Consider the following 7,343-nt stretch of genomic DNA (forward strand, 5'->3'; position numbering starts at 1 on the left):
TAAGATGATAAACAACATCAGTACGCAGAATCTATACATCAAGACCATCGTATGTATAAATATAAAACAAAAAAAGTATGTCGGAGCTTACATTTACATCACCTTTAAATAAGTGTAGTTAAAACAACAAAAAAAGGAAGCACATATTTTATATTCATTATTTAATGGAAAAGTATGCCATGTGTATTTCCCTACATCTCAGAAACCTAAACAAAGTAATAACGACTGTGATAATTTGATTCAAGACTAATAGGTAGGTTGAATACCAAAATTTATGACAAACGCGATGATTTTCATTTTCCTATAGTCAACTTTCCATTTCTGTGTAGCCACATCCCTCCGGCACCAGCATATGGAGTATATGTGCCTCAATTGATACATTACTCTAGAGCTAGCTCAAAGTACGTTGATTTTGTTGAACGAGGAATACTGCTATCTCAAAAGTTGCTTAGACAGGGCTATGAATCAATCAAATAAAGGTCATCACTCAAGAAATGTTACGGTCGCCATCATGAGCTGATTGGCCATTATGACAAAAGTGTGTACGCAGCGACATTAAGGTGGTTTTCCCGCAAAACCGAATAAAAAAACAGTGCAGGAGTTATTTCCCCTATCTAGATCAGAATGTGTAATGGCGGGCGACTTTTGACGTTGCAGACACAGTAACAAATGTTGCAATAGGTAAGGTACGCGTATCGCATGAATAATGAAATATATGGCATATGGTGTCTTTTTTAATATTATAATGTATTTTCACATCAAGAAATGGAAATAATTTGAGTGAAAGCTGTATTTATCAAAAGAAAAATAGCAAGCGGAGTTTAAGCTCCGCCCACCTGTTTACCTTATTTGGAAATTCAATGTAGTTGCGAAGCTTGCAGTTTGCAAGTTGGTTAATTGAAAATAACTAAAGTAGCCGTGCACTTGTCAGTTGAGATTATAACGACCTGGTTGAAGAAACTGATGAGAACAAATGGAAAATTTATTCAATATGATCCAATGTCAGGACAAAACACGACTTAGGTGTAATCAGAGACATATATACACATGTGTATATATGTCTCTGCCTCTGGTGTAATTTATCGCTTTCAGGTATTACAATCTAGAGATATATACTAAAATGCAGAGGGAATGGCTTGTGCACTAAGAGATCAGATAAGGTTCCACTAAAGTCAAAATATAGGACACTTCACAAACATCTAAACTTTGCCTGTATCAGAGGCGGATTTAGGGGGGCAGGGGGCCCGGGGGCCCGGGCCCCCCCCTTTTTCAGAAAAAATTTGGTTGCTTATATAGGGAATCATTGAAGCGTGACTGAAGCGGGCCCCCTCTTAGGTCAGTCAGTGGGCCCCCACTTATGAAAATTCCTGGATCCGCCACTGTGTATTTTTCAACCTATAATGAATAAAGTCATAAACTATGAGAACATATGTTCGGTGTCTTTCGTATTAAAATGTGTCAAAGAGACAGCAACCCAACCATAGAACAGACAATAGCAGAAGGTCACCAACTTGTTTTCGTGTTCAGACGTTTTATCTTCTATGTTTCGTGTTTAGTAGGATGACTTGATGTGTGCTTCGTGTTTTCCCTTATTTATTTTCCATGTTTCCTGTCATACTCTTTAACTTCTCGTGCTTTTGACATACATCATGTACATGACATATTATTTTTATACAGTATATATAATAATTATAATCAGTATTAAAATTGAATAGTCACTGCATCCACTTTCCCTCTAAAATTAGAGTACATGGATGATATCAAATATCTGAACTGTGTCCCTGTTCAGTGTTCAGCTATATACATGTATATCCCCAGTAAACAGAATCGAGCCATAATGGTATTTTTAAAATTTTCATTGCGAGACCTCATGTCCAAGAGGCAGGAAAAAAAAAACACTTGTAATAAAGCTGTGTATTCTGTTATAACAGACAATTGTGTACAAGCATGAACGGATGCAAATCATATCATTTATTAAATGGAAAAGGCCACAGCCTGTTTAGAAACGGTCAATTTTGACGGTATATTAAAGTCAGTCTGTCTGTCTGTTCCAGAATTGAATATTTTTCGTCGCATCTTTCTCAGGAAAATAACATGGACTTCTTAAGGTTTGAGGGTTTATATGAGTCAGCAATACCGTGTGATGCTTTTTCATATTCATCACTCAACAAATTCCTGTGTACCTTAAAATTCTTGAAGTGTATGGGGGTATCAAAAGTGATCAGTAGCTCACATATTCACTTGTTTGTTTTATAGTATTTTATATTTTTTGTGGGGGAGGGGGCTGGCTATTGTGAGCAGTGTTCTCAGCACTTCTAGTTAATCATAAAAATTACATTAAGACGAGCAAAAATTAGCAACATGCATATCCTGGGTTCATTTAATTTGCATTAATATAAACATTGTCATTAAAACATTTAATGCCGCTGCAAATGTTTGCACCTGTTCTAAGTCAGGAATCTGATGTACAGTAGTTGTCGTTTGTTTATGTAATTTATAAGTGTCTCTCGTTTCTTGTTTTTTATATAGATTAGACCGTTTGTTTTTACTGTTTGAATGGTTTTACACTTGTAATTTTGGGGCCCTATATAGCTTGTTTATTGATGTGAGCCAAGGCTCCGTGTTGAAGGCCATACATTGACCTACATGTATAATGGTTTACTTTTATAAATTGTTATTCGGATGGACATGATAGAGAGTTGTCTCATTGGCACTCACACCACATCTTCCTACATTGTATTTCTATTGTATGGCAAAAGTGATTTCTTTATTTTAAAAAATATATGATTCATTATCATGATTATACATGTTACGATGTATACACAGGTTCATACTATTTTTGACATACATGACATATAGCTCTGTAATTTTATTCACTACTTGTACATCTTTGGATTTTAAATGTTTGGCTTTGAGCGTTCCTGGTGAAGGTAAATCCAGACTCAGCCAGAAAAGTGCTATGGACGCATGAAATTATTGAACCTGCTGTTTTCAATTTTTCATGCTCCTTTATTTTAAAAAAAAAGTATATAATTACATTCTCTTTTTTTTTAGGTCACCTGACAATAACAGGATTGAGGTTACAGTATGCCTTTCAAGCTGTGATGAAATATAAAGTAATGGTTTGAATTTGGAGAGCTTCATTACATGTATTTTAGACAGGTAAATTGTTTTATCCTGCAATTATCTACATGGTCTAACTATTGTGCATGTACAATGGGACGACTCACCTGAAGGGTCCCAAGTTAAACAGAAATTAAAAACTATATATATGTCATCATTTAGGCCTTATGGCCTTCAACAATGAGAAAAACACATTCTTCCACATTGTCTTCTCTAAAAGGCGCCAAATCATAATATTAATAAACCTGTTGAAGTAGAAAACTAATGGCCTTATTTATGTGAAAAAAAAGTAAATGAACAAACAAACAAACAAACAGCAACAAACAAGTGCTCAATTAAATATTACAGACACATACATAGTCAGGGGTACTACATGTATTTGTACAAGTTTATTTTATTTACTTGAAGAAGTAAAAAAAATACACATAACACGTATAAGTAAATAGATAATGTTTGAATAATCTAGCCTTAATTTTCTCAAAAATTTACTTGTACAAGTAAACCATGTAAACATTTCTTTCAATCCTAAAAAAAATCCTCAAGTTTTGAGATGTGAATCATGCCTTTAATGATCATGGTGATTTTTCCCAGTTTAGCTCAATTTTTTTTTTATTTTAAGTTCAATGTTTCATCTCATTATATGAAACCATCAAAGAAATTGATTGAGCAAAGATCTTGTATATTTGTGCAAGGCCTTCAAAAATTGCTCCTTTGAGGCTTGTAAATGAGCAGTGTTGTGAAGATAAATGGGATTTTCATTGTCTATGAAATTACACTTAAATGATTGGTAAAGACATCTGCAGAGAGTACACAATTTAAAATTTGATTAGTGCAAAGAAATCTCAAGAATACAAGAAAGAAAAAAGGATGTAAAACAAGTACAATGTAAAACATTCTGAATGTGTAAGGGACATAACTATGCCATTTTTTGGTTTACCCATACAACATGTACAAGTAAATAAGATTCACTTGTATAAGTATCCTACAAATTCACTTTTTTTTCCATTCTTCAAGAATTGCAATACAATAATTAATGTACTTAATATAAATCATGATAATTTCTGAATTCAAAATGAAGTAAAATTGAGAATGGAAATGGGGAATGTGTCAAAGAGACAACAACCCGACCAAATAAAAAACAAGTAACAGCAGAAGGTCACCAACATGTAATTCCCGCACCCGGAGGCGTCCTTCAGTGTCTGTATATATATGTACGAGCAGTAATATTTATTTACACAGACATGACAGATATGCCTATAACCATGATAATACTAATATACTGAACTTGCTAGCTAAAATTTCTTGTGGATTCTTGATATTGATCATGTTGATATTGAAGTATTCCTGTCACTGTTCACATTTGGAAAAGGAGATACAAAATAATGAAGTTCAACATAATATTTAAATATTTATTACATTTTACATAGTGCGCCTTATTAAAATGTGTTTGGAAAATTTATTTTTTGTTCAAATGTTGAATGAACATGATGAAGACATTACTACTGGTAAAAAAGGACGAGAATTATTTTGTTAGCATTTTAACAGTACTTTTTGAAGAAGTATGTTTGCACTAACTTTTGATTACTTTTCTCATATTGAAAATTTCATTTGATATAGACATTGTACTTGTATTATATTTGCATTTTCATATTTCAGGGATGAAGACCTGCAGTCAGACACCAGTTAAAAGTTACTTATAACTCATCATGGCCATTATGGAAGATCTGATTAAAATTTGTCTAGAAAGCCACCAAATATGTCCATGAAAAATAGAAAAATGACAGCAATTCTACATAATGCACCGTACTAAGTAGAAGCATTGACTGTTTCAAAACCAAATGAATTGGAATTTAGTGTATTGATGCTGAAATAGAGAGGAATATTATTAATTGGACAATTTAACTTCTTTTTCATCATTATTGAAGTTGATGTATACCATCTTAAAGAGTTTTTACTTGACACATGTGACAGTTAAAAGGAATACCAAATATACATAATAAAGGCCGTTTGGAGATTTGTGAATAGTCTTAAAATAGGAGTTTCAAAAAGGATTTCAGTTAAAATATTGTATTTCACTGATGTCAGAAATGTAATTGTATGTCTCTTTCATGAAATGTTTTAAAAAATCTGCAATATCTAACCAAGACGAGTGAGAGATCTACAGATAGACATATGATATTCAGTTGAACTGTAAACATGGTAAAGGGGAATTTTGAAATATTCATTTATAAGACTTCTATGAGTGTTTTGTTATTTTTATGGCAATTACAGGAAAGCGATGTAAAAAGTAATTCAATATAGATATTAATCCTACCAGAAAACTTACAGATATCATATGTACATTTCAGACATATACAAATTACATCATGTACATTGTACATGTACAAATGTAAGCATGCAATTCACTGATGCACCACCTATGTAGTTACATGTACATGTAATTATAAAAGTAAGAATATGACATACATGACATATGATTGCCAATGAAACAACTCTCAATCAGAGAACAACTAGTCATATACATGTATTAGCCACCAGAGAACAAGACAATCATAGTTTGTCATGGTTTATATTTCAATCTCATTTCATAACACAGACTATACAGGTTTACAAAATGTTCAAAAGCATTATAAAGTGTTTTGATTTCAGTTGTTGGTCATATTGATGTAGGCCTTCAATACTGAGCAAGACCTCTGTACAAATGTACAAATGTAACATCCACAGAATGTTTGAACCAAAAAATGTTGGATATTTTTCTTTGCTTGCATTTATCATGTAGCTGCTCTTTTGTACATATGTACATTAACATGTTCTGACATATGCATTTAATTTTCTACTGGTATACATGGTATACTTGGAAACTTGTGATGAAATATTTCCACAGTATAAAAAATTCTTATATCTAGCAAGATTAGCAACTGATGTTAGATATACATGTACAGCATTATATTACCATATGCATCATGTGCATACATAATACATTTTACATGTACATTTGTATGGCAATGAGACAGCATTTCCAACACACAGACAGAAATTACTTTCTATATATTTTAAATTTGAATGCATCATACATGTAATTACATGTATGTATATGTAGTACAGCTAGAATTTCATTAAAAAAAAGATGATGTGGTATAATTGCCAATGAAGTTTTGATTAACAAATTAAGTTGTGTTATTTTTTGTGATTGGGTCAGGTAAAGATTAACCCATGATTTTTGGTAGGCAGTACATTGTAGTTCTATAACCGTTACCATGGTTAACACATACATACAAAAATGTACATTGTATCATTTTATGAGTTTCCGTCTGACTAATTGTCCTTTCCCCTATATCATGGAAATCGATTCATTCTGATTAATCTGACACTTCGGGATTGTGGTTATGTATAAATTATATTAAGTTAGTTAATTCTGTATTTAGATGTATATTCTGGTACATAAAATTTATTCTATTAGGACAGAAAAGAAATACCATTTCAGTTGACTCCAATCTCAGCAGTTGATAAGAAATAAGTTTTCTGATTTTAACATCTTTGAGATGAACATGATGAACCTGAATTAAAATATTATGGCACTTAATAATGAAAACACAATTGATTGATTGTGCTGAATGTCACATAAGCACATACGACTATTTCTTTGCTGTCCATTTGTATTGGTGGACACTTTGCACAGAAGGCAGGAATTTAATATGAAATGAGCGGCAGTAAAAAATAGGTCCCTATTTCCAACTTCATGATAGAATTGTATTCTTTGATGTCTTTTGAGGTTGAGAAATTAAGATGATATATTTACAAGGCTGCAGATTGAATCATAGGTACAATGTACACTGTACATATATACCTAAATCTGAAACAAATCAGATGAGATTAAAATAAGTCGTATACAATGTATGCATCTGAAATAATTTTTGAAACTGGTATATACATGTAGTGGAAGCATAAATTATAGAGCACAAAGTTTGTTTTTTTTTAAATTTGGGGTACTCAATGTCTTATCTTTTAATCTTAACTCCAAAAGGTAGTTTGTGCAAATATTGAAACTCACACATTCTATGAAAAAAGGAATTATATCCCCAATGTTAATGCTGGTGTACAAATTTTAAAATGTATGCCTTTGAATTACAAACATAATAAAATCAGTAAAAGTAGGGCAGAATAATTTTACCAAGTAACTGTAAGGATATTAGAATAAGTCAAATACTGCTCCAGATTGG

General features: G+C 32.2%; 1 long non-coding RNA gene across 1 annotated transcript; it reads left to right on the plus strand.

Moving 5' to 3' along the window:
* The first annotated feature begins 555 nt into the window (after window positions 1-555).
* On the plus strand, window positions 556-5,360 carry LOC139482405 (uncharacterized). The gene is made up of 3 exons (XR_011654852.1): window positions 556-681; window positions 3,055-3,162; window positions 4,780-5,360. It is a non-coding gene; the product is annotated as an uncharacterized lncRNA (long non-coding RNA).
* Window positions 5,361-7,343: the final 1,983 nt, after the last annotated feature.

This window comes from Mytilus edulis, chromosome 7 (genome assembly GCF_963676685.1).
Source record: "Mytilus edulis chromosome 7, xbMytEdul2.2, whole genome shotgun sequence".
NCBI classification, from domain to species: domain Eukaryota; kingdom Metazoa; phylum Mollusca; class Bivalvia; order Mytilida; family Mytilidae; genus Mytilus; species Mytilus edulis.